This window comes from Mastomys coucha, unplaced genomic scaffold, assembly GCF_008632895.1.
Source record: "Mastomys coucha isolate ucsf_1 unplaced genomic scaffold, UCSF_Mcou_1 pScaffold14, whole genome shotgun sequence".
NCBI classification, from domain to species: domain Eukaryota; kingdom Metazoa; phylum Chordata; class Mammalia; order Rodentia; family Muridae; genus Mastomys; species Mastomys coucha.
In genome coordinates this window covers 37,638,490-37,664,480 of record NW_022196896.1, presented here as the reverse complement: position 1 = coordinate 37,664,480, position 25,991 = coordinate 37,638,490, and the positions used below count along the sequence as shown (strand labels likewise).

Below are 25,991 nucleotides of genomic sequence, written 5' to 3'. Positions count from 1 at the left end.
ACCCTTTCCTCCCCAACTTGCTTTATGGTCATGATGTTTGTGCAGGAATAGAAACCCTGACTAAGACATCTTCCTGAAGAACGAATGATGGCCACATGTTCTTGAGCATCCAGATCACGAAATATCTTATCATTCTATATGATCTAGTCTCAGCACAAACAATTTTGATGTTGTAGTTGTTTGAAAAGGCTTGGCACATTGGAAGAGGCACAACTAGGAGATATGGCCTTGTTGGAAAAGGTGTGGGCTTGTAGGAGGTAGTGTGTCACTGTGAAGGCAGGCTTTGATATCTCCTAGTGTTCGAGCTCTACCCAATGTGGATGCCTTCAGACCCAGATGTAGAACTATTAGCTCCTTCAGTACCTAGTCTTCCTATGTGATGCTGTGGTTCCTGCCATGATGATAATGGACTGAACCTCTGAAACTGTGATCCAGCCACAATTAAATGTTTGCTTTTATAAGAGTTGCCTCAGTCATCGTGTCTCTTCACAACAATGGAAACTCTAATTAAGACAGAAATCTAGAGCTCTGTCAGAGAATTACTGAATAGAATATCTTTTGCATCCCTTTGTTTACATTTAAATAGGATGGTATTGGAACTCAAGAGAAGACTCAGAGCAAGTATCTGGCCCCAGAAAGAATTCATGTTTAACTTGAAACATCTATGTAAGACAGCTCATAATTTCCTATATGTTCAGTTCCAAGAGATACTTTGTTCTCTTCTGACCTCTGTTGTAATCTGCACTCACATGTGCATGCATGCACACACACCCATACACACACAAGCACACACAAACAAAAATATTTATAAAGATGCTATTGGACAGTAAGACTACTGAAAATTATCACATGTTGATTTTTGTCTGTAGATATTATGCCAAAATGTTTATATTAAAAATTATTGTTGCGAGTCCACTCTACTTGGCAGGCGAAGGAGACGCGCTAGAGGAAAGATGGAAGACTTCCAGGCCTCAGAGGAGACTGCATTTGTTGTTGATGAAGTGAGCAACATTGTAAAGGAGGCTATAGAAAGCGCCGTCGGTGGTAATGCCTACCAGCACAGCAAAGTCAACCAGTGGACCACTAATTTTGAGCCAACTTACCAAACTGGGGAAACCATTTAAATACATTGTGACCTGTGTGATCATGCAGAAGAACGGTGCTGGGTTGCACACTGCAAGTTCCTGCTTTTGGAACAGCTCCACGGATGGAAGCTGCACAGTCCGATGGGAGAACAAGACCGTGTACTGTATCATCAGTGCCTTCGGACTGTCCATCTGACCACCTTGCCAGCCTCAGCCTCCCGGTCCCAGCATTTCCAGTCCATCTTAACCACCAGCTATGTTGGTCAAACACCCTTCTTCTTCTTTAAGTTTTTCTGTGGCACTCTCAAAATGTAGAGAAATAAACCAAATGACTTCCCCAGTCACAGGAACCACACGACGCCAGGCGGATGAGCAGCCACCTGTCATCCAGGGTGGGCAGTACCACTTGTCTTAACTGTCTCCTCCAAGGTGCTAAAAACTCAAGTCTGCTTGTGGAAACATCTCTACTTTCTGAAATGGTTCAGATACACTAATTTTCCACATTTTATACTTTATTAGAATAATAAATTATTCAAAATTAAAAAAAAAACACTATTGTTGCACTGGGCGGTGGTGGTGCACACCTTTAATCCCAGCACTTGGGAGGCAGAGGCAGGCGGATTTCTGAGTTCGAGGCCAGCCTGGTCTACAGAGTGAGTTCCAGGACAGCCAGAAACCCTGTCTCGAAAACACCAAAAAAATAAAAAAATAAAAAAAATAAAACTATTGTTGCAAAGACTCCTTCCAAGAACAGAAAGGAAAAATTAACAACCTGATGAACTCTTGTCTGAATGCAATGATACCTATCTTGTAATAACTTGATTAATAGTTTGTCAAGTTTGCAGTAGCACAAGATATAGAAACTGAGGTACCTAATGTTACTATGTTGACAGGCTAGCAACATGTGGACTGATCTTATCCCTCTGATTTTGTACAGGGGCAGCACTCAAGTCTGGTAGACAGTCATGGGAAATTAATCACTGTCTAGTGAGAGATGGTTCCCACTTCAAGACATACCTCCTTGTAAACCAAGGCATAGCTATTTTTGAAAGCAAATATTTAGCTAATCATATGTTATCCTCATAGCCACCCATTTTAAGTAATTAGAATTTGTCCCACATAATAATTTCAAGTCTATGTATCAACTATATTTTTATTCATAAGGTGAGCACAGTCTCTCATAAGTTTAATATCTAAATAAAAATAAGCAGTTTTCATTTCTTACAGGCAATAGAATGTTTTCCCTTCAAACATATTTATTTTACTAAGTGAAATAACTTGAACAACTCCCCTGCACAGTTACTACTTTGTTTAATTATATTCATCATATTCCACAGTTCTGCAGAATCCCCTGGAGTAACACTAAGGATTCTATATTAATCATTAAAAAGAACCAAGAAATAGCTACCTCTCCAAAGTAATCACAATAACATGAGAAACATTACCCTGAAGATCATTCCCTAAGAAGTAACTAAAAATGAAATTTCATGCACTACAGGCTTGCTATATGATGACTGATTTTTATTTAAAATAAATAAGTAAAACAAAAATTAAAACTAGGAAGTGGTTCTCTCATAGTCTAAACCCAAAACTTCTTTAAATCCTTCAAAACAATAATAATATGATGATGATATACTGTATTTACTTAATCCCTGGGCAAGCCCTGCTCCCAAATATAAAACCTAAGCATTTAATAAAATGCAAGTGTATCGTTTTATCTTTAACACAGAAAAAAATCTAAGCAAAGAGAAAATCATTTGCTTATGAGTCATCAGCTACAAACAGCCATATCTGTCTGGTACATTTGTAGTTTATCTGTGAATTGGCAGGTAACTTCTGGAAATACTCCCTGATCTTGCCTGTGTATTCTTAGAAACTGTCTAGTCTAATGTCCTGATGTGTCACAGACATGGAATCTATTTAATTTATCAGCAACTGATATTCTTCTTTGGATCTACAATGAAATATTTATCAGAATTGGTTTGAGATATCCTTATTATCTTAGTAAACATTTAAATAAAACTATTACTTTTAGAACAAGTGCTCCATTTGTTTACCATTCGGTATGGATCACATCTGGGAACAATTTTCTCATGCAACCTTATGAGACCAATGTTAATAATATGAGTCTCCACTTTTACAGATACTGAAGTAGATTCTGAAGAATAGTCTGACCATGAGTGATAGGGCAGTGGATTGGGTCTTTAAGTTTCTTTCTACTGAAATGCTTGCTTCTTAGACATGCACTTGTGAATATCTAGCTAACTGATGATGGTGAAATTAATTCAGACTCACAATGAACTCACTTTTTCCAAGAGTCTTATCAGAGTGTAATTCTTGTTGCACTATACAATTCCCAACAATGAGTAATACTCCTCCAGAGGTTAGAGGCTTGAGGATGTACAGTAGACAATCTGTTTATTCAGCTCACATGACAGCATGCTGAAGAGGCTTTTCCTTACTGACCCACTCTTCTTAGCCTACTACCCAGTGAAATTGCTTTTGGATGAGATAATTAAATGATTTGTTGGAATTATCTTGTCCAGTGCATGTGTATGTTCACTCACACGTCTTTGGTGGCTTTCTGCTTTCTTAAGCTGTTGAACACCTCAATTCTTAGGATACTGTGCTGACCCAAAGCAGAGTCATCTCTGTACAACAGCTACACCATGTCCTATTTCTTCATAAATCGTGTAGTTAGAAGGCACCTCATTAAATTAGCAATTCTGATAAGCAAAGCAAATTTTAAAACAGAGGTTTAAGTGTAAGAGTAGAAAATTGATACATGTAATTTTAAGGTAGCATTAAAATAAATAAAGAGCTCTTTTTTAATATTTTTGAAAAAAAAAACTGATCATAGCTTTCATACATAGTAGCTGAGAGATGATCACAGAGCTAAATGCAAAATGGTCAGCTATGAAACTCCAAAAAGGCAGCAAAGTAGAATAATCAAAGTAATATTGTATTTGACATTTTTTAGATACAAAAACAAAAACATGATACCTAAAGGCAAAATTTGTTAAGTTAGATTTCAATAAATAAGAGAACAATTTTGTAAAAAAAATATCACTAACCTTATATACAGATTGGAAGTATTTTCATGAAACATATCTGAGAAATTACTAGTACCAAAAATAAAAGACAATCATATTAAATAATATGAAATTTCAAAGCCACCTTCAAGTGAAAAAGTAGCCTAGTAAATGCTTCATCAGTGTCAATTACACACACACAAAATATAGCCCTCCATTTCAGTTGTCATTAGTGAGGCTTAAATGTAGACAATGTCTCATACTGAAGCACTCAAAATATCGAAACCATAAGGTGCTCATAAGAATGAGTATTACCAAGTTTTGTTCTTTGCTGGGAAGAGAATTAACAGTGCTTCAGAACCTTTGGAAGAATACTGAGCAGTATCCTACATATCCAAGCATATGTTTATTTTGCTGCTTACCCAAAGGAACTAAAATATTTTGTCCACACTAAAATCGGTGCATTGACAAAGTTAGTGGCCAACTTATTTAACATGTCAAAATTTATAATTAATCAAGATGTCACCTAGAAAATAAAAATACAGTCTCAGGCACATTGTGTAGAGAAGTATGATTCAGTTATAAAAGGAAATGTCCTATGAAGCCACAAGAAGAGAAATATAGGTACCTAGGGGCATACTGCTGAGTAGGCAAGTTACCCTGAATGCTGAAATAAGCTGTATTGTTTCAACTAGTTAGGATTCTAGAAAAAAAATGATACAAACGGTGATAAAACAGCTCTTGTCAGTAGTTTTGAGTATGTCTTAGTTAGGGTTTTATTGTTGTGAAAAGACACCATGATTGAGGCATCTCTGATAAAAGAAAACATTTAATTTAGGGCTGGCTTATAGTTTCAGAGGCTTAGTCCATTATAGTCAAGTTAGGAAGCATGGCAGCATCCAGGCAGACATGTGGAGTGGAAAGTTCTTCATCTTTATCCTTAGGCAGCAAGGTGAAGACTGGATGTGTTTTACACTGGGTGGAGCTTGAACTCTTAAGCCCTTAGAGCCTTGCCTGCTCAGTGACACACTTCCTCTAACAAGGTCACACCTCCTTCAACAAGGCCACACCGCTGAATAGTGTCACTCCCCATGGTCAAACATTCAAACGTAAATTTATGGGGTGCCAAACCTATTCAAACACACAGACTTTTAGTAAAAAATGAAAATGAGTAGAGCCTAAATGATTTGCTACCAAAGAAACTACTTTGTATAATAGAGTAATGATAAACACATATCATACAAGTCAAAATTCCTCATATGTACAATGATTAATAAACTCCTATAGACTTACAAGCTACTTTGTACCAGGATTTGTTTATCAATTAAGATAAATGTGTGTGTGAGGAGGAGCTTTTCTATACGAATACTACTATTCTAAACCTGAAATACATTAATTTAAAATGCTTTATGAATCACAGTAAGCACAGAGTAGATAGAGGGAAAGAAGTACTGGGAAAGTTAGAGGGACACAGGTTAACAAGGGTGGAGGAACAACTGAAGGTGGTATCTAAAGTGAACTAATAAGAGAAAAGTCAGGAACTTGGGGCCCTATTTCACTCTCAACCCTGGTTCTGTTTAGCAGACTCCCAGCTTAGAACCCCCATCCAAATGGACGTTGTTTGCAATGAAGCTATTACTTTCTCTTTCACTGTGGCTGGCCTTCTCTCCTCTCTCTCTCTCTCTCTCTCTCTCTCTCTCTCTCTCTCTCTCTCTCTCTCTCTCTCTCTCTCTCTCTCTCTCTCTCTCTCTCGGCATTTTATTATTTGTCTATCCCACTGAACAAGCTCAGGATTACTTGTCTGACCACCAGGGCCACACAGACAATTCTTTAGGGTTCTCACCCAGAATTTGAGAAGACCAAATTAAAGGTGGTATAACTAGCAGAAAATTGCCTCCAAGGACTTGGAAATGACCATGATTATCTGATGCTACTATTCTCCTTTCTGAAAAAGGAAACCCCACCACCACCACAACAATGAGTTTGGTCAGAACTTTCACAAGCAGTGAAAAGCACGGGGTACAGCTCTGCTGAAGTATCACACTTGGATCTCATGTGTCTAGATAGTAATTTCTTGAGAAAGATTAGTTCAGGGACCCAGAGACTTTATCTGTTTATCTGGAACCCAAATTACTGAAAGCTTGCCCTTTTTCTTCCTTAGAGCTCTCAAAAGGAGGTACAAATATTCTGCCTCAATGAATTTGTCACCCAAACCCTAACCCAAACCTTGCTACCTTTGGACTCTGTACTCGGTATAACAAGTGAACTCTAAGAGAGAATGGTGAGAAGACACAAATAGGATCTCTTTTAAGCTGGACTGTCTAGCAGATGAAATCCTTCACATTACAAATCCTTTTTCACACACATATCTCTGGACCAGGTTCACATCTCTTCCGGTTGTGTGTGATAAACTCTTTGTTGGCTTATAAAAGTCACTGGGCTCTGTAGATCCCCAAGATGGTGGGAGAAAGAGGTAACAAAAAGGCAAGAGTGTTAATTGAACACCTAAGAATGATACTGGGCAGCAGAAGGCTTGTTTAAATATGCATGGGTTCCTACCTTCCATCCCTAGCATATAACAGAGAGTCCATGGAGAAAATAAAGAGAACTGTGGCCTCACAATCATGCTTTACTCGTCTCTGACTATACCTAGAGTTCATGTGAATTTCCACAGCGTAGAGAAAACTTGAGAAGCAGAGATTCCTGCTTGGAATTAAAGACAGGACTCTTGGGTACTAAACAAGCAGCTGCCAGCTTGAAGAGCAACATTACCCAGATTGAGGGATTGGGTAAGGTCTGGGGATTATGGCTCCATGGGTCCTTGATGCTTGCCTTTTTTGCCTGGAATCTGCAAGCTTGTTTTTCTTTAACTGAGACAGGATGTCTTTCCCTTTTTGATGCCTGCTTTTATTTTTGTCCCATTGTACACTGAGGATCACTTTTTTATTTTCGCTTTTTAGTTACTCTGACATAAAGGAGCCAAGAACAAGGACGTTGTATATTCTTTAGATATAGTAAAATGTGACTTTCCTTATCCAGTCTGACTGATATCCTTTTTTAAGTGGAAAATTTGCTATAAGAGTTTACTTACTGGCAATTTGAAAACTTAAGGAAAAATGGGTCTAAAGGGTGTCCAAGGACACATTGGAAATTTAACCCCCAAGGGAACTAGAAACTTTTGTAATGTATATAATTATGAGAACTTAGTTAACTTTCTTGATATGTGAGATATGATGTTCAACATTTACTTCAGAGTTTCTTTGTTTATGTCGGTTGTTTTTGTGTTTTAAAGTGGTGGATCTTGCACAGGAAGGATAAGATTAATGACATAAAATGCAAAATTAATTAAGATTTAACTATATTAAAAAGTTATTCAGGTCACAGAATATTAAAGTGACCTGTCAGTAAGATCAAATAATTAAAGTGTGCTACCCCTTCATCATTGTCACTATTAAGGAAGGAAAAGATTTAGGTATTCACTCTCTAGTCAGTAAATGAATAACTAATCTGATAAGACTTATCATTGTTATTTATAAGAAAAGGAACGCTCTGGAGAAGAACTCAAAGAATATCTGGAAGAAGTTACAAAGTACCTTTATTTCTCTAACAGGTGGGTAGTTCATCAACATGGCTTCCCTAGGCGATGTCTTTTACCATTGGGTTCTCTCCCATCTATAGCCACCTGAAAGGGACACTTAACACTTTAATGCATAGGGGCCTGGTTTAAACATAAAGTACAGGATAAAAAAGTGATCTAGTGGAAAATATATATCAGAATATGTATCTACTTAATGAGTAAACCAACAGGTCTTCATACCTGTGACATATCCCAACTTGAGTTGAGAGCTAAAGGGACTGTTTTTTACTGGGCAAAGCTTAAGAGGTTGTTGTGGTCCCCTTAAACACTACAAAAATAATAAAGAAAGAAAGTGTTTTCACAGAAGTACTCAAAAACCAATAGAGGAGTGTTTTAGATGTAACAGAACATATGCATTCCTGCAGGGTCAGAAGAACTAGAATTAAGTGTTGAGCTCTGAAGTACCTTGGTCATGTCTAAACAAATGTGCTGATGCCTTCTCTGGTTCTCCCCTGACAAGACTAAGAGGGAGATTATTATCTAGTTTAACTGCATAACCTGTTCTTGATGCTAATTTTCACCTTAGACATCACTCCTATAGTCCGCCTATCCTGGTCTCTATGGCTAGTGGTTCTGCAGAAGTCAGAAAGTACTGTTATTCTAATGACCGAGAGTGTCTTGGTGAATGATCAATGGTTGTGCCGTGGAAGAGTTCATCCACATTCTTTAGGACTATTGTGGTAGTATGAATGAAAATGTCTTCTGTAGGCTCATAGCAAGTAGCAACATTAGGAGCTATTGGAGTAGGTGTGGTCTTGTTGGCAAAGTGTGTCACTCAGGGTAAGCATTGAGGTATTAATTGCTTAAGCCAGTTCCAGCATGGCACTTTCTTCCTGCTGTTTGCTGATCCAGATGTAGAACTCTTGGCTTCCTCTACAGTACTATGTCTGCCTCAATGTCACCATGCTTATGAGCATGATGAAAATGAAGTAAAACTTTGAAGTGTAAGACAGCACCCAATTGTTTTCAATTTTAAGAGTCTCTGTGGTCATAGTGTCTCTTCACAGGAACAGAAAGCCTAAAACAGTCGTTTGTACCAGGAACTGGAATGTTGATGTGATAGCTTAGAACATGTTTTTGTTTGGAGGAATGTGGACATTGGGACTTAGTATTTAAAAGTAACTGAATGCTTTAAGTAGAATATAATGGGCCACAATAGTAGAAACTTAGAAGGGAGTAGTTCCGAGGGTAAATTAAATTGTGGGAGCCTGGATCAAGAGGTTTCATAGAAGAATTTAGTATGTGGCTTAGGTATTGTTCTTGTGATATTTACTGATGAATATGGCTTGTTTGTACCGTCGTCCAAAAAAATCTGCCTAAGGTCTAAATTGAATTGTTATGGATTATCAGCTTTAGCTGAGGACATTTTAAACAACATAACATTGATTATGTTATGGGGCTACTAGTGGTCAATCGTATGCAGATCTAGAATAAAAAGAATCAAGCTGAGCAAGGAAAAATACAAAATGTGCAGTTGGAAGAGAAAAGGGACACCAGAAAGTTTAATAGAGCTAAATTCTGTGTTCAAGGAGATAAAAAGATTAAAGAAAAACCTGATGCTAAATGGAATAAAGGGCTTGATGACTTCAGGGAAAGACTTCATCCAGCTAAGTAAGCTTCCAGGTTATGAAAAGTAATTAAAGTAAAGCTTAGGGCCAGGTGTGTTGTCATGTGCCTTTAATCACAGCACTGGAGAGGCAGATGCAGGCAGAATTCAGATTTCAAGGCAAGTTCTAGAACAGCCAAGCTTAGGTGGTGAAAGAAACCATCAAAACCAGAAGGCTGGTGAAAATGTAATTGAAGGAGAGGACCACATTGCAGGCCCAACGAGCAGCAGAAGTTGGCAGCTTCAGCCGTGTGGTTATAACTTTAGACTAGAGGATAGAAGAAAGGGGTTATGGAATCTCCCTCCACAGCTAAGGAATGCTGTTGGAGCCATGTGTGTGTCATGGGTATCTTAGCATGCAGGCCCATTAAGTGGCCTCTGTGGAGGTTGTGGGGCTGTGAATGGGAAACCTGGATTGCCTTGGAGACCTCAAGATGTTTAAGATGTCAGAATCCTGGGAAATCTGCTGAGAAAAGCAGTAACAGGGAGTGGAACCAGCCTGAGAGGAAGAAAACTGAAAAGACTTAGCCATCTGAAGAGTGTTCTGACATCAGACACGTAGATTCAGAGTTTGGAATTTTCCCAGTTGGTTTTCAGTTTTATTTTATTTTCTAATTACACTCACTTTCCTCTCTTTGAGAAAGGTAATTTATATACTGTGTCAGGAAGCCCCGCTGCTAATGTTTGACATTACTGAAAAAGCCTGAGCACACCCTGTTTGTCAGTGAGGCTCCATAGTCTCTACCTAGGAGGTCCATGACCCCACATCCCCTCCCTGAGGAAAGTCATGTAGCCCTTAGGGAAATTACCGTCAAACTTCCATTCCCCTGTTAATAACACCCTTCAGCAAGTACCTGAGATTCCTGGATTGCCTCCCCATGCTAATGAGATAGCTAAGTACCTTGACCTTCAGCTAATGACCTTGCCCTATATAAACATCAATCACTCTGAATAAAATTGAGCTGTCTCTCTGAAGCTTATCCCAGTAGTTGTCATTTCTGCCATAACTCTGAACATTCTGAAACCCTGTCCTTCAACTCTGATCCCTTTGTTCTTTTGAGCCAGTGATCAATGTCTCCACAGAAAAGGGAGGACCATATTCCTATACCATGATATGTTAGAAGTATGTGGTCCAAGAAACTCAAGAAGAAGGAAGACCAAAATGTGGACATTTCATTCCTTCTTAAAAGGAGGAACAAAATACCCACGGGAGGAGTTGCAGAGGCTAACTATGGAGCAGAGACTGAAGGAAGGACAAGTCAGCCTAAATATAGCTATCTCCTGAGAGGCACTGACAGTACCTGACTAACACAGATGTAGAGGCTCACAGCCATCCATTGAACTGAGTACAGGGTCCCCAATGAAGGAGTTAGAAAAAAGACCAAAGGAGCTGAAGGATTTGCAGCCCCTTAGGACGAACAACAATACGAACTAACTAGTACCCTCAGAGCTCCCAGGGACTCAACCACCAACCAAGGACTATACATGGTAGGACTGATTTTTCTAGCAGCATGTGTATAGTAGAGGATTGCAAAGTTGATCATTATTGGGAGGAGAGGCCTTGGCCCTGTGAAGGTTCTGTGCTCCAGTGTAGGGGAATGCCAGGGCCAGAAAGTGGGAGAGGGCGGGGTGGCAAGCATGGGGAGGGGGGAGGCAACAGGGGTTTGTTCTTGTTGTTCTTGTTTGTTTGTTTGTTTGTTTTTTGGAGGGGAAACTGGGAAAGGAGAAATTATATGATATGTAAATAAAGAAAATACCTAATAAAAAGAAAAAAATTAAAAAAATAAAGAAGTATGTGGTCTGCTTTTTGCTTTTGATTCTATAGGGATTTCAGCTAAGAGCTTGCCAGGAATCTCAGAAGAGACTTTTAGCTTTAGATTTTTAAACAGGGCTGAGACTGTTATAGATTATGGAGACTTGTAGGGGGAGGAGCTGATAACTAAAATCTAGTTCCCTAATTTTTTTCTTTTTTTTTTTAAGATTTATTTATTTATTATATGTAAGTACACTGTAGCTGTCTTCAGACGCACCAGAAGAGGGCGTCAGATCTCATTATGGGTGGTTGTGAGCCACCATGTGGTTGCTAGGATTTGAATTCATGACCTTCTGAAGAGCAGTCGGTGCTCTTCCCCACTGAGCCATCTCACCAGCCCCCCCTAATTTTTTTCTTGATTGTGTCAATATAGATGGCAGAAGGTAATCGTTGGGCAAAGGATAAGGTGGGATTCTGGGATGAACATGAAGAGAAGGGGTCACCGAGAGGGCTGAGGAGTCAAACTAGGCTATAGAACAGACAGTGTGGATACCATGTAGACCTGCGGGCTATTAGAACTGGTGCCGGTCTCCACCATGGAGGAATTATGGTATAGGATTTCTGATGAGTTTAGGACAATAGATTATGCCCCTGGCAGTTGTATTATCTGGCTGATTATAAAATGTTAAGTTCGTCTTGTGTTTTCCATCTGTAATGACTCAGGTGGGCAGGAGAAAGGGTACAGCCGTGGGGTTGTCTCCCGCAGTTGGCAGAGCCAGCCGGGGCAGTTAACTGGTAGCATGCTAACAGCTGTTCCCAGAGTTTTGGAGAAGGAGGATATCTGCAGCTTAGCCAAGCCAGCTGGAGGAACGGGTGGTGCTGTCAGGAAAAATGCCAGCTGGCAACATGGTGGAGGAGGCTGTTCTTGGAACATACCCCATAACTCCTTGGGCAGAGGTCCCAAGAGAGAATAAGAGCATTTTTTAAATCTACATGCAACAGAGACTTATGAATTTGTACTGAAAGCATTTCTGTATTATGATATGACCACAAGCTTATGCAAGCCAGGGAGTAGAGGTGTGGTGGTTTAAATGAAAATGGCTCCCATTGACTCAGGAGGTGTTGGAATATGTATAGTTTTGTTGACAAATTGTGTCAGTGTAACAGGTTTTGAGGTTTCAGTTGGTCAAGCCAGTTGTAGTGAGGCATTCTCTTCCTGCTGTGTGCTGATCCAGATGTAGAACCATAAGCTACCTCTCCAGCACCATCTCTGCCTGTATGGTGCCATCCTTCCTGCCATGATTGCACCAAATAAAGCTCTGAACTCTAAGCAAACTTCCAATTAATATTTTCCTTTATAAGAGTTGTTGTGGTCATAGCATGTCTTCACAGCAGTAGAAACCCTAAGACAACTATAATCATTTTTTTCTCCCAATTAGACAACCACTTTCCAACCAGAGATTACTTTAGACTTGTCCTACTGAGATTAGTTTCTATGTTACAGATGCTATTGGTTGCAGTCTTTAACCTTTAGCTTCATAGCTGCATAAAGAGTTATATGAACTCAGCTCTGTGAAACTTGAGACACTAACCATCTTAAGCCTGGACTGCAGAATCATGGAAGGGAAACGCAGTAGTTCTTTTGGAGAGAGACAAGTGGGCAATATGACCATAGGAATGACTAAAGGTTACCTCACTCAGGATGATATCCTCCAGATCCATCCATTTGCCTAAGAAATTCATAAATTCATTGTTTTTAATAGCTGAGTAGTAATCCATTGTTTAAATGTACCACATTTTCTGTATCTTGTCACTACTTTGAGGTAGTGACTGTCTTTGTCATTGATGTGTGTTTCTTGTATGCAGCAAAATGTTGAATCCTGTCCAATCTGTTAAATTATGTCTTTTTATAGGTGAGTTGAGTCCATTAATATTGAGAGATATTAAAGACAGATGATTGTTAGTTCCTGTTTTGTTTGTTTTTGTAGGTGGCATTATATGCATGTGATTCTCTCTTTTTGGCCTTTTTGTGAAATGATTAATATCTTACTTGTTCTTTAATGTAAGTACTCTCCTTGTGTTGGAGTTTTCCTTCTATAATCCTTTGTAGGGTTGGATTGGTAGCTAGATATTGTTTGGAATTTTTTCCTGGAATATTTTGGTTATTCCGTCTATGTTTATTGACAATTTTGCTGCGTAAAGTAGCCTGGACTGGTCTTTGTCTTCTCTTAGAGTCTACATGACCTCTGTCTAGGCTCTTCTGGCTTTTAGTACCTCTGTTGAGAAGTCTGGTGTAATTTTAATAGGTCTCCCTTTATGCATTACTTGACGTATTTCCCTTACAGCTTTTAATATTCTTTGTTCTGTGCATTTATTGTTTTGATTATTATGTGAGGATTGGATTTTCTTTTCTTGCCTAATAATTTGGTGTTCTATAGACTTCTTGTACATTTATGGCCATCTCTTTCTTTAGGTTGGGGAAGTTTCCTTCTATTATTTTGTTGAAAATGTTTTTGGGTCCTTTGAGCTGGGAATTTTCACTCTCCTCTATTCCTATTATTTTCATTTTTTCCTGGATTTCCTGGATGTTTTGGGTTAGGAGTTTTTTATGTTTTGTATTTTCTTTGACAGCTATGTAAATATGTTCTAAGGTGTTTCTACACCTGAAATTCTTCTATATATTGTATTTGTTTGCTGATGCTTACACTTGTAATTCTTGACCTCTTTCCTAGGTTTTCCATTTTCAAGGCTGGCTCCATTAGTGTTTTCTTTGTTTCTACTTCCACTTTTAGGTTTGGACTGCTTTGTTCAATTTCTTCACCTGTTTGATTGTCTTTTCCTGTATTTGTTTAAGGGATTTATTTCTTTCCTCTTTTAGGACTTCTACCTGTTTGTCTGTGTTTTCTTGCATTTCTTTCAGTGAATTATTTATATCCTCCTTAAAGGACTCTATTATCTTCGTGAGATAGGATTTTAGATCAGCCTCCTGATCTTTAGGTACGTTTGTGTATCCAGGGCTTACTGTGGTAGGAGAACTGGATTGTGATGATGCCAAAGTAAATTGGTTTCTGTTGCTTATGGTTTTGCACTTGCATATTGCCATCTGGTTATCCCTGGTGTTTGCTAGTCTGGGTGTCTCTGTCTGGAGCCTGCCTCTTGTGTCCCTGGGTTACTTCAGGTCTCCTGGTAGGTCTCTCTCTGGCTGTAGTAGTCCTCCCATGCTGCCTTCAGATTGTGGTGTCTACTGAGGGGCATGATGCTGGTGACATATTGCCCTGTCTGCAGTGGCTCTTCTGGGAGGCATACTGTAGGGTCTTCAGTGGGGTAGAGAAGATGCTTATATGTTGTCCTGGTTGCAGCAGATCTTCTGGGAGGCCTTCAGACTGTTAGGTATTCAGGGGAGCAGTCCAGCTGTTGCTCAGTGTCTTAGTCAGGTTTTATATTTCTGCACAAACATCATGACTAAGAAGCAAGAAGCAAGTTGGAGTGGAAAGGATTTATTCAGCATACATTTCCACATTGCTTTTTATCAACAAAGGAAGTCAGGTCTGAAACTCAAGGAGGTGAGGAAGCAAGAGCTGTTGCAGAGGCCATGGAGGAATGTTGCTTACAGGCTTGCTCAGCTTGCTTTCTTATAGAATTCAGGACTACCAGCCCAGGGATGGCAACACCCACAGTGGGCCCTCCCACTGTTAATCACTAGTTGAGAAAAATGCCTTAACACTTACCTTATTATTCATTCCCAAGATCTAAATAACTTTAAAAGTACCACAGTCTTTGCATATTAAAACTTCAATCCCTTTAAAATATCCAATATCTTTTAAAATTCAAAGTCTTTTTACAGTTCAAAGTCTCTTAACTGTGGGCTCCCCTAAATATTTTCTTACTTAAAGAAGGGAAAATATCAAGTCATAGTCCCAATCAAAAGCAAAATCAAACTGGAACCATCCAGTGTCTGGGATCCACTCACGATCTTCTGGGCTTCTCCAAGGACTTGGGTCACTTCCCTAGCTCTGCCGTTTTGTTGCATATACCTTGTCTTCTAGGCTCCAGCTGCCTGTACTCCGCTATTGCTGCTGTTCTTGATGGTCATCTCAAAGTACTGGCACCTCCAAAACACTGCTGTCTTCCACTGCAACTAGGACTCACCAATAGCTTCTCATAGACTCTCCTCAAGGTGCCAAGCCTGAACTTCTTTGCATGAGCCCTTCAGTCCTAGGCCATCAATTGCAACTGAGGCTGCACCTTCAACAATGGCCTTCTATGTCCTATCATTATGCTGAGTCTCTGCTGTTCTTCATGACCTCTTCATGCCTTCAAAATCAATACCACCTGGGTGACTCCTACACATCACCAAGTCCAGTCACAGCTTGAGGTACAACCTTGGCTATCTCTGGAACACAGCTTCTTTTTGCTCTCAGATAACACTTCCCAGAAGATTTCACCTTAATGATGCAATGATGCTGGCCCCTTCTTAATCACCACTAATTTCTTAGCTCCAGCTAACCATCATCAATAGTCCCAGTAATGCGAAGGTTTTGCTTTAGTAGTTCTGGTATCTTGGTTAATCACAGCTGATTCTTTAGCCTCAGCTGACTAAAACCACAGAATCTTCACAATCAAATTAACTATATTACTACTGATAAGAGTCTTTAATCTTCCCTCTGAAATTTCACAAGCCAGGCCTCCATCTTCTGCACTGTTCTTAACATTATCTTCCAAACTTCTACAGAACATACCACAGAACTCTTAACATCCCAATGGCTTTTCTTGCTCAAATTTCCAAACTCCTTCCACAGTCCTCCCCAAAACATGGTCAGATTGACAAAGGAGTATCCCATTCCTGGTATCAACTTCTGACTTAGCTGGAGTTTTACTTGCTGGGAACAGACACTTTGACCAAGGCAAGTAAAGGACAACATTGAATTGGGCTGGCTTACAGGTTCAGAGATTCAGTCCATCATCATCAAGGTGGGTGCAGAGCAGTCCCACTTGGGATGGAGAAGAGAGCAATCACAATGGTGGAGGGAGGGACCTGGGAAGGAAGTAGGGCAAGGGGATGGGGAAGAAGGGAACATGATCTGGTGTTGGGTGGGGAAAAAGACTGAAGCCCTGAGGTCCAGCAGAAAGAATTGAAACAGGCAACCTTGGGAGGTAGGAGGTTTGAGGGACCCTACAAAATGTACAAGAGAACTGAGACTCTCAGGATTCAAAGAGAGGGACCTTAGATGGAATGCCCTATATTGGGGACAGGGAACTTGTAGAGCCCATCTCCAGCAAAAAGACAGGGCATCAAGTGAGGGATGGGGTTGCCATCCCATGGTTAAAATTCTGACTCATAATTGTTCTTGTCTAAAAGAACTGCAAGGATGAAAATGGAGAGGAGCCTGAGGAATAGGTGGTCCAACAACAGGCCCAAAGTGGTATCTAGCTGAAGAAGAGTCCCCAAGGCCTGACACTATAACTGAGGCTATGGAGTGCTCACAAAAAGGATCCTATCCTGACTGCCCTCTGAAAGACCCAAGGAGCAGCTGAAAGAGTCAGGTGCTGATATTTGCGTCCATCCAATGGACAGAAGCTGATAAGCCCTATGAATTAGGGAAAAGTTTGAAGAAGCTGAGGAGTCGAGTGACCCTGTAGGAGAACCAGCAGTCTCAATTAACCTGGACCCAGAGATCTCTCAAACCCTAGACCACCAACCAGCCAGCATACACCAGCTGATATGAAGTCCCCAACACATATACAGCTGAGGACTCTGTGTTCAATCAGAGATGATGCACCTAGCTCTCAAGAGAATGGAGGCCCCAGGGAGTTTAGAGGTCAAGTGGGGTGGAGGTTTGGGGGGAACATCCTCATTGATACAGTGGGGCCAGGAGGAGGTATGAGATGTGGAACAATTGGAGGGTGGACTAGGAGAGGAATAAAATCTGGAGTGTAAAAAAAAGATTAAATAAAAAGAAGGAAGTAAAAAAATAATCAGAACCAGTACTGTGAGGCAGATATGATAGGACCTGTTGGAATCAGGGCTTAGAACTGCAGAGTTCAAGTTTGAGGTGAAAATTCACTCCAGGTCCAGAGCAGGGAATTGGTCTGGGTCAGAAGACAAGTTCAGAGCAGGAATGAGTGGGCAATTTCATGTCAAGGTGGGTGAACTTGTAGATGGGCAGGTAGATGAGTAAGCTCAGTCAACAACAGGGCACCAAGACAAGCTAGGAGTTTTGATCCTCAAAGTACATATCAGGGATCAGGTAATAGGCTGGTGTGATACTATGTCATCATGGAGATAGGTATTCATCACTTCACTCAGTCTAGGCAAGGCTTTTTCTTTGATCTGATGTGTCCAATAAGTTCTGGGACCTGATATCCCTGACAGGATTTATTTTAATACTCACATGATCCCAGAGTATCAGTTCATTGCAATGAACTTAAAAGGTGGTTTCCTTTCTATACTCCCAAAAGTAAGTCATTTGTCAATCTTTGTTTGATGGGTGGTTTGAGGACCTGACCAGAGGCTGTATCATCCTTCTCCCTCCAAATGAAGTTAAAAGTTGTTTTCAAAATAGAGTCTTTTAGGGTTAAGCATAATCTGAAAAAGCTCTGTTTTATACAATGTGGAGTATCTTGAAATGCATTATAACCCTATTTCAACTGTCAAATCAAAACACAGACCACACTAACAGGGAGATGCAGGGAGGCATGGCCTGATTCTGTCTGTAGGAGGTGGTCTAAAGGTGCAGGTTAATGTCCTAACACTTGTAACACATAACATTTGCAAAAACTTTCTCTAAGTCTGTTGATCTTCTTTTCTATGTCTTGTGTTCCTTAGTGTACACACACACACACACACACACACACACACACACACACACACACACACACATTAAATTTAATTTTCATAAAATAAATTTATTTGCTTTATAGGTTAACTTATTGTTTTGAGGAGATATAAATGTCTGTTGTTAAAACCAATGTCAAAAAGGTTTAAATAACATATCCTATAAAAACCTCACAGGCTTTAGTTTTCATGCTTATATTGATTTACTTTTTAATAATTTATAGACGTTCAGTTTGCCTCACTTTTCTGGAGAAGTTACAACCTAAAACATGGTACAGTAGTGACTATATCGTTGATTGAACACTTCTGAAATTAATTCCTCACAAGAGAATGCTAAAATTTGCTGTATCTTTATTGTATGTGAGTGAATGTCTTCTGAGCTCACTGTTGAGTAGTAGAAAATTAAAAACAGAACTCGATTATCTGGAGGAGCAGCTTTGAAATACCTTACGGGCATCCTCTAAGTCAATGAGATACCTTTGACCTTGCACTGGTACTGTGAAATAAACTGAATAGGGAGGCCGATTTCAAACCTTAGTCGATGATCTCTCCTTATATATTTTGTCATCATGTTCTTCTGAGGAGAAGATTAGCATGAATTCCTGTGAAACCCGCAGCCATCTGGAGAAGCTAGGCAACAACTTCCTAGGTATAGTACTATTTAACAAGATGATTTATCTGACTTTACGTTCACTTTCAGAACTTACTCATCTTTTCTCCCAGTTACCTTTTTCTTCGGAAATTCATTTGTTATCCCTTAGGCTTAATATTGTAAACAAAAATAAATTTTACATAAAGATATAAATTTGAAGTTGACCTAACTCACTACTATGAAGAAGGGAGATAGTAACAAATAGATGTGATTTGTATGTGAGTTTGAATAAAGCAAGAGGGTAGGTTGTAAAACAGGAAGTAATCTTTGTAGTGATATGAAAGGTGAATAATATTCCCAGCTATCCAAGACAATATTTTCATGAGAATGGGATGTTTGAAGGATTTTTAATCACTGTATTCACCGTGCATACCAGTAGGAACTTACAGAAAGCGTAAAATATGATAATATTGCTTTTAAATATAAATGTAAAGTGGTAACACTGATATCTGTAACTTAGATAATTCACTACATAAAGTGTTGTTTTTCAGTGAGTTTTCCTAAGGATTTGTTATAATCTCCATTCTTAGCACAGTTTTCTGATAGTGATCTCCTTTAAAGCTTCAACTTAATCCTTTCCATTGTCTTAGAAGTTTCTACCTTAGTTCAGAAATTTGTCATTTTTCTTTTCTGTGAAACTGAAATTCATTTCAAAGCAGAAATTCTGAAGCACCAAGATAGAAAGTTTAAAGACTTCTTTTGCTTAATTACGCATTATTAATATAAAACAGTGAAGTTATTCCTTTAGATTTTGTAGTATGATAATTAAAGAGAAGGAAGCCTTAAGTATTTAGACACGCAGAAGCAGAACACAGTGCCACATGCTTCCCCAGTTGCTCATTCCCTGACATAGGTGGATTTGGTCAAAAAATGTCAATTACTCATTTCTGATTCATTACATATATGCTTTTGAGGGTTTATCTGCAGTACTCAAAAAATACTGCCTAGTCAATGAAAGACCCCTAGAACTGGGGAGATCCTTACTCAAGTCTCGGGATGACGCAACCACCCAATGATTCATGAGAGACTGAACTTGCTGCAATCACATGAGCTTTATTGGGGATACTGGTACCGGGGTCGATCTTGTGACCTTGTCATCCAGAGGAGTTCGACCACGAGCACAAGGAGTAAGCGGTATTTAAAGGAAAAAAACACAAACTAGGGGGTGAAGGGGTTACCAGGGAAACATAACAAGGGAACAATGGAAAATTCCAAAGAAACCCACTACCTAGCTAAGTCAGGTCACAAGGAAGTCATCCTGCACACTCATTGTCTAGAGGAATGTGATTTGGTCAACACTATCTTCTTAATGGCTGACCACTCCTAGGACTAATTAGATAACTTATATCCTGTTTCTTATCCTGGGCCCTAGCTGAAGGGGGCCTCAGTGACCTGACCCGTCCACATTTCTGGCTAGATACAGAGACTTCCTAATGCATCTTCCATTAACATGTTTTTTCCCAAATTTCTAAGTCTCCCAGTCTTTCATCAAAATCTGGAAAATGATAAGAATGGACAACTTAAAACTCACTCTGAGCTTGAAATGAGTATATTATAAAAATAACACGAAGTAAGCCTCATTTGTACTGAATAGGCTATGCAGATTTAGCCTCAGCTTGTTAGCTCCCAGCTTGGCAGAATACATCCTTGCCACGGGCTGGGCCAGATGAGGGTCCCTCAACCCTCGGGAGAAATCAGGGTTCTGGTAATCAGGTGGGCAAGGAGTCGGCTCAATGACACACAGACACAGACACAAGGGACTGCTGAATCTGAGTGTGTTTTCTCAAAGTAAGCATCAGACTTTTATGGTCATTACAAAGAAAAAAGTCAGGAGCCTTGACAGTCAAGGTACATCAAGGTCTTCTGAAGCACAAGGTTCTATAGAAAAGTATATACATATAAATTGACAGGAACTAAGCAGTGGTTACAACTGAAAGAAAGTCAGCCTTATCTAAGGTCAGCTTAATCTTAGAGGCCAGGTGTAAATAGTCTCCATTCTAGTCTATTGTATAACCCAAGACCAGCTGGTCCTTAGTAAACACCCAGCTATGCTAATCCTAGAAGTATGCCCTAGGGATCCCGTTCTTGCTAACCTTACCAAGAACAATACAATACTCTAGTTCCTGGGAGTGACTCAGCTGCAATTCTAAAGTGGTCTGCCATGTATGACTGTAAAGAGGATTCCAATTTTACTTTGTTGAACTTGCCCTGTGATAATTAACTCTTATTCAGTAAACTCCAATTCCCTATTTCTATCACTATCTTTCTTTCAATGCTGGAGGCAATTTTTCTGAATAGGTAACATTCTTTATGAAATTCCAAGCCCAGTTTCGACTCAGCACAGACTAGGATGTTGGAACACTGGTAAGGGTCAGGAAACAATGCCCAATCTAACTTAACTATTAGTCAAATCATTCCTTGGGGGCACCTCTATACCTAATAACAAAACAATACTAAGAGAAAGCAAGCAAGACCCTTCATCAACTATCGCAATGACAAATCTGGACCACATCTGTGAAAGGGGACACAAAGGGGATTCCAGGAAATTGGTTTCCTTGAAACTTTTTGCCTCAGGGACTTTTGTCATGCAGATTCCACTGGAGTGGGTATGGCACATCCTCTGTGTACCTTTATGTCTGTGTGTCTGCCACTGCTGCCTCCTGTGACATTTCTAGACATAATAAAGTAATTATCAGTAGGAAAATATCTATAGAGATATTGAAAGGCTGGAGAATCTTAGAATTTAAAATGAGGGCATTTAATAGAAATGTATGTATAATGTGTAACCTTTACCTAAAAGGGGGCATGGAAAACCTCTGTATCAAGCCAAAAAGGTGAAGTAAGTAGTTCCAGGAACTTGGCTAACTGAGAGCCTCAGGACTCTGGTTCCCGATACCTGCCCCTCCTGAATGATCCACAATGAGGGCAGAACTAGGAATGAAGGTCTACTAGTTTATGAGACTCTCCACCCTGTGGACCGGTAGATGAAGATTACATTCCTAGAATGAATATGTTCCCCTCCCTAACTGAATACCTTGGGTTGGGTCCCTCTAAAATTTTCCACTATTTTTATGTTATGTTTCCTTGGTAACCCTCTCCCCGCCCCCAGCTTGTGATTTTTCCCTTTAAATACCCCACACTTGTTGTGTTCGGGGTCGAACTCCTGGCCAGCATGGTCACGAGATCGACCCCGGTACCGGCCTATCCCAAATAAACCTCATGTGATTGCAGCAAGTTCAGTATCTCATGAGTTATTAGGTGGTCTCATCATCCCGAGACCTGAGTAATGATCTCCCCAGTTCTGGGGGTCTTTCAATATAAATGACTGATAACAAACACATAATAATTCATAAACACAAATAATTCTGCAGAGATGAGGGGCAAAAATAAAGGCAAAATTTCCATACTTTAACAATCAGATGTGTCCATAGGGAACCTGACACCTAGTGACCTAAATGTCTTACACAGATTCTTAAAGCTTAAGGATCCACAACAATTTTGACACAAATGTCCAGTATTAAGACAACAAAATCTTATGCTGTAGTATTTTCAGTTTACACAAAAATGGACAATGATTATTAAACTCACAAATTCTCCTTTTTAAACCTTTTTACCTGCATTAGAATATATTTGTTCTTCTCATCAGCATGATGACCTGTTTGGGTAGAAACTTTCATGTTATTTTCTAAAGAATTCTTTATCAGTTGTGTCTTTGATAAAGTTTTTCTTTTCTTTTCTTTTTTAAATCAGCTGTCTTTTTTAAGTCTTCTGTGTGACATTTATAATGCATATGGTCTTAGTCATGGCTGTTACATTGAGAACATAGAAAACAGTAGTAAGGACTATATGAGAAAATAGGGAATATAAAGTAAAAATGGGAAGGAGAGAAAGTAAAAGGAAGAAAGTCAGAAAAGGAGGAAAATTTAGATCATATGACTTCTCTCAGCCTATTAGGAATGTCTCTGAGAGATTTAGATATAATAGATAAAACTTTTACAAATTTCTCTAGGATACTATTACTTTCAATGTCTGGCTCTCCATACCCTAAGCTCCAACTATTAAAACATGTAAGTAAATAAAGAATACAACTTTTGAGATTTCCATCCTCCACGGAAATACATTTTAGTATTTCCCTTACAATTTTTATTTAGCACATGGCATGTAACACCCACGGGAATGGAAATACTGAGAAGCATCAAACCTTTATATTCAATCCTAGCCATTTCATGATAGACTGTGAGCAAAACAATAAATAATAAAAGTAAAATAAAAACAACAGCAAAAAATGTTAAGAGGGTTGGAGAGAGGGAAGGCCCTGCATTTAAGAGTTTTTTGGGTTTTTTTTTTTTTGCCAGAAGATCCAAGTTCAGTTCCCAGCACCCACCTGGTGGCTCACAAAAATCTATAATCTAGTTCCAGAATATTCACTACACTCCTCTGAATTCTGCAGGCTGTAGGAATATATGCAGTACACAACATACAAGTAGGTAAAACACACATATGCATAATAAAAATAATTCTTCAAAAATTTGTTGAAATCCATTACAAAGTAATAAGTTATCTCTGCCCAGGGAAATAAAAAGAAAAAGAGGAGTGTTTCCACCTACTGGATGTTTTTCAGCAGAGATCGAAATGAAATCAAAAGCAAAGTGTACTAGAATGTTATGAACATTCTTGAGATACCTCCTGCATCTCTTCAAAATCTTGACTATGGTAAAACTATTTCCAAGAGTATGGCAAAATCATCAGTTACCATAGAACAGAGCCCAGTGTGGTGACATGCAGAGCTCTTGGGCAAGTAGTCATAGTATCTCAGTCAGGATTTCTATTGCTACAATGAAACACCATGACCAAGAAGCAAGTTGTAAGTGTGTGTGTGTGTGTGTGTGTGTGTGTGTGTGTGTGTGTGTTGGGGGGATGGACAGGAGGGGTATGGCACTCAGTGGAAGGAGAGTTTATTCATCTTAAACTTTCATGTTGTGGTTCATCACCAAAGAAAGTCAGGACAGGAATTTACACAGGGCAGGAAACTGGAGGCAGGAGCTGAGGCAGAGGCCATGGAGTTGTGCTGCTTACTGGATTGCTTCCCTTTGCTTGATCAGATTGCCTTCTTTTAGAACCCAGAACTACCAGCTCAGGAATGGCACCACTGTCAATGGGCTGGGCTTTCCCCTCTTGATCATTAATTGAGAAAATGTCTTACAGCTGGATCTCATGGAGTCATTTCCACAACAGAGGCTCCTTTCTCTGTGTCAAGCTGACACAAAACCAGCCAGAATACATAGCAATGAAATAATCAAAACCACATGGTAGAAACTAAGTCTGTAATTATAGTTTAAGAAAACAGTCCAGCACAGGGTCCCCAATGAAGGAGGTAGAGAAGGACACAAGGAGCTGAAGGGTTTGCAGCCACATAGGAGGAACAATATGAACTATGCAGTACTCCCAGAACTCCCAGGGATGAAACCACCAACCAAAGAGTACACATGGTGGGACTCATGGCTCCAACTGCATATGTAGCAGAGGATGTCCTAGTTGGTCATCAGTGGGAAGAGAGGCCCTTGGTCCTGTGAAGGTTCTATGCCCCAGTGTAGGGAAATGCCAGGGTGTGGAAGTGGGAGTGAAAGACTGGAGAATCTTAGAATGAGGGCATTTAATAGAAATGTATGTATAATGTGTAACCTTTACTTAAAGAAGGCACAGGAAGTCTCTGTGAGCCAGGAATGTGGACTGGTCAGTTTCAGGAACAAGATAGCAGTCAGCTATTAAGAAGATAACATTGCCCAGAATAAGGAACAGGATAGCAGTCAGTCATTAAGAAGATAGCATTGACTAAACAACAGGATCTAATTAGTCCTAGGAGTGGTCAGCCATTAAGAAGATAGTGTTGACCAAACCACATTCCTCTAGACAATGAGTGTGCAGGATGACTTCCTTGTGACCTGACTCAGCTAGGTGGTGGGTTCCTTTGGAATTTTCCATTGTTCCCTTGTTATGTTTCCCTGGTAACCCCTTCACCCCCTAGTTTGTGTTTTTTTTTTTTCTCTTAAATACTGCTTACTCCTCTTGCTAGTGGTCGAACTCCTCTGGCCTGCCAGGCTATGAGTTCGACCCCAGATCTGGAATAAACCTCATGTGATTACAACAAGTTCGGTCTCTTGTGAGTCATTGGGTGGTTGCGTCATCCCGAGACTTGAGTAAGGATCTCCCCAGTTCTGGGAGTCTATCATTTGGGGGCTCGTCTGCTGTATTTATGACCACACTTGACTCTCTGAAGACCCCTTGGAGGTGAGTTCTTAATTGTGGTTTGTCTGTCTGTTTGAGTTCTTGTAATGTGTCTGTGAACTGCCTGCCTGTTTTGCAATCTGTGAGTTTGGACCTGGCCACTTCCCGGGAAGGGATAGCAGGGCTTATTTTCAGTCAGCGACTCCCTGCCCTCCATGAGGGGGAAAGGGGGCTGATCGGCAGATGTGCTAGGATCACTGACTAGTACCCTGGGAGACGTCCCAGTAGATTGGGGATCCTTGGGGACCCCCAGGAGGAACCCCACGGGAGGCCAGGGGAGAAACATTAACCCTGCTCGAGAGGAGCATGGGTCTGTTCTCCCGGCCATTTAACCTGTACAATTGGCTCCGCTCTTGTGTTATTCTTTGTCTGATTTTCAGAGTTGTGTTAAGGACCTCGGTAAATTTCCAGCTGTCTGTTTTTCTGAAGTAAGTTTGGCACTCTCGATTGAGACGAGTCTTTTTGTGTGTATTTTGTGACCAGTCCATCTCGGCAGCCGTGGCAGGCACAGGCCAAGAGACTCTGTGATTTGGTTTTGATTACGTGTGTACCTGATGTTTGTTACTGGGCCCAGTTGTCTTTCTCCGGTGTCATGGACCTGAAAAGGTGGATGTCTGTGTGGTGACTGATTTTGTGTGTGTGTTTGGACCTTGGATTGAGGACTTACACCCTCCCTTGACTGATGGACGGTGTTGGAGCTGGAGCCACTGCCGCTGGGTCTTTGGGCTGCTCCTGGGGGAACCAGGAATAAAAAATGGTATCGACAGGAATCCCATGGTCCCGGGTTTCCCAAGAGGGCAGTTGGAAACATGGAATCGGCCCCATAGTTGCCAAAGCTTTAGAGACAGGGGCCTGGACCCAGGTGCTGCAGTTCCAGTTCTTTCCGGGCCAGATCCAGATCCCTGGCCTTTTCCCCATCCAGGCTGGCCCCCTGGATGTCGACCCCAGCCTCAACTCCAGACATAAGCTGAGGCATAAAGGTTATGTCTGTAGAGCTGGCTCTGGGGGAGGCCCAGCAGCCGACCCACGGTACCAAGCCATGCGGGCTGCTGGAGACGAATTTGAGACCTGCTTCCACCGTACCATCTCTGACCTGCCGCTCAGCT

The 25,991-nt window shown here is 40.3% G+C and overlaps 1 long non-coding RNA gene and 1 pseudogene across 1 annotated transcript in view; one reads left to right on the top strand and one right to left on the bottom strand.

The window, feature by feature from the left end:
* Positions 1-25,991, bottom strand: part of LOC116089048 — a 45,016-nt gene that overhangs the window by 13,951 nt on the left and 5,074 nt on the right. The gene's annotated exons all lie outside the window — the stretch shown is intronic.
* LOC116089047 lies at positions 911-1,281 on the top strand (annotated as a pseudogene).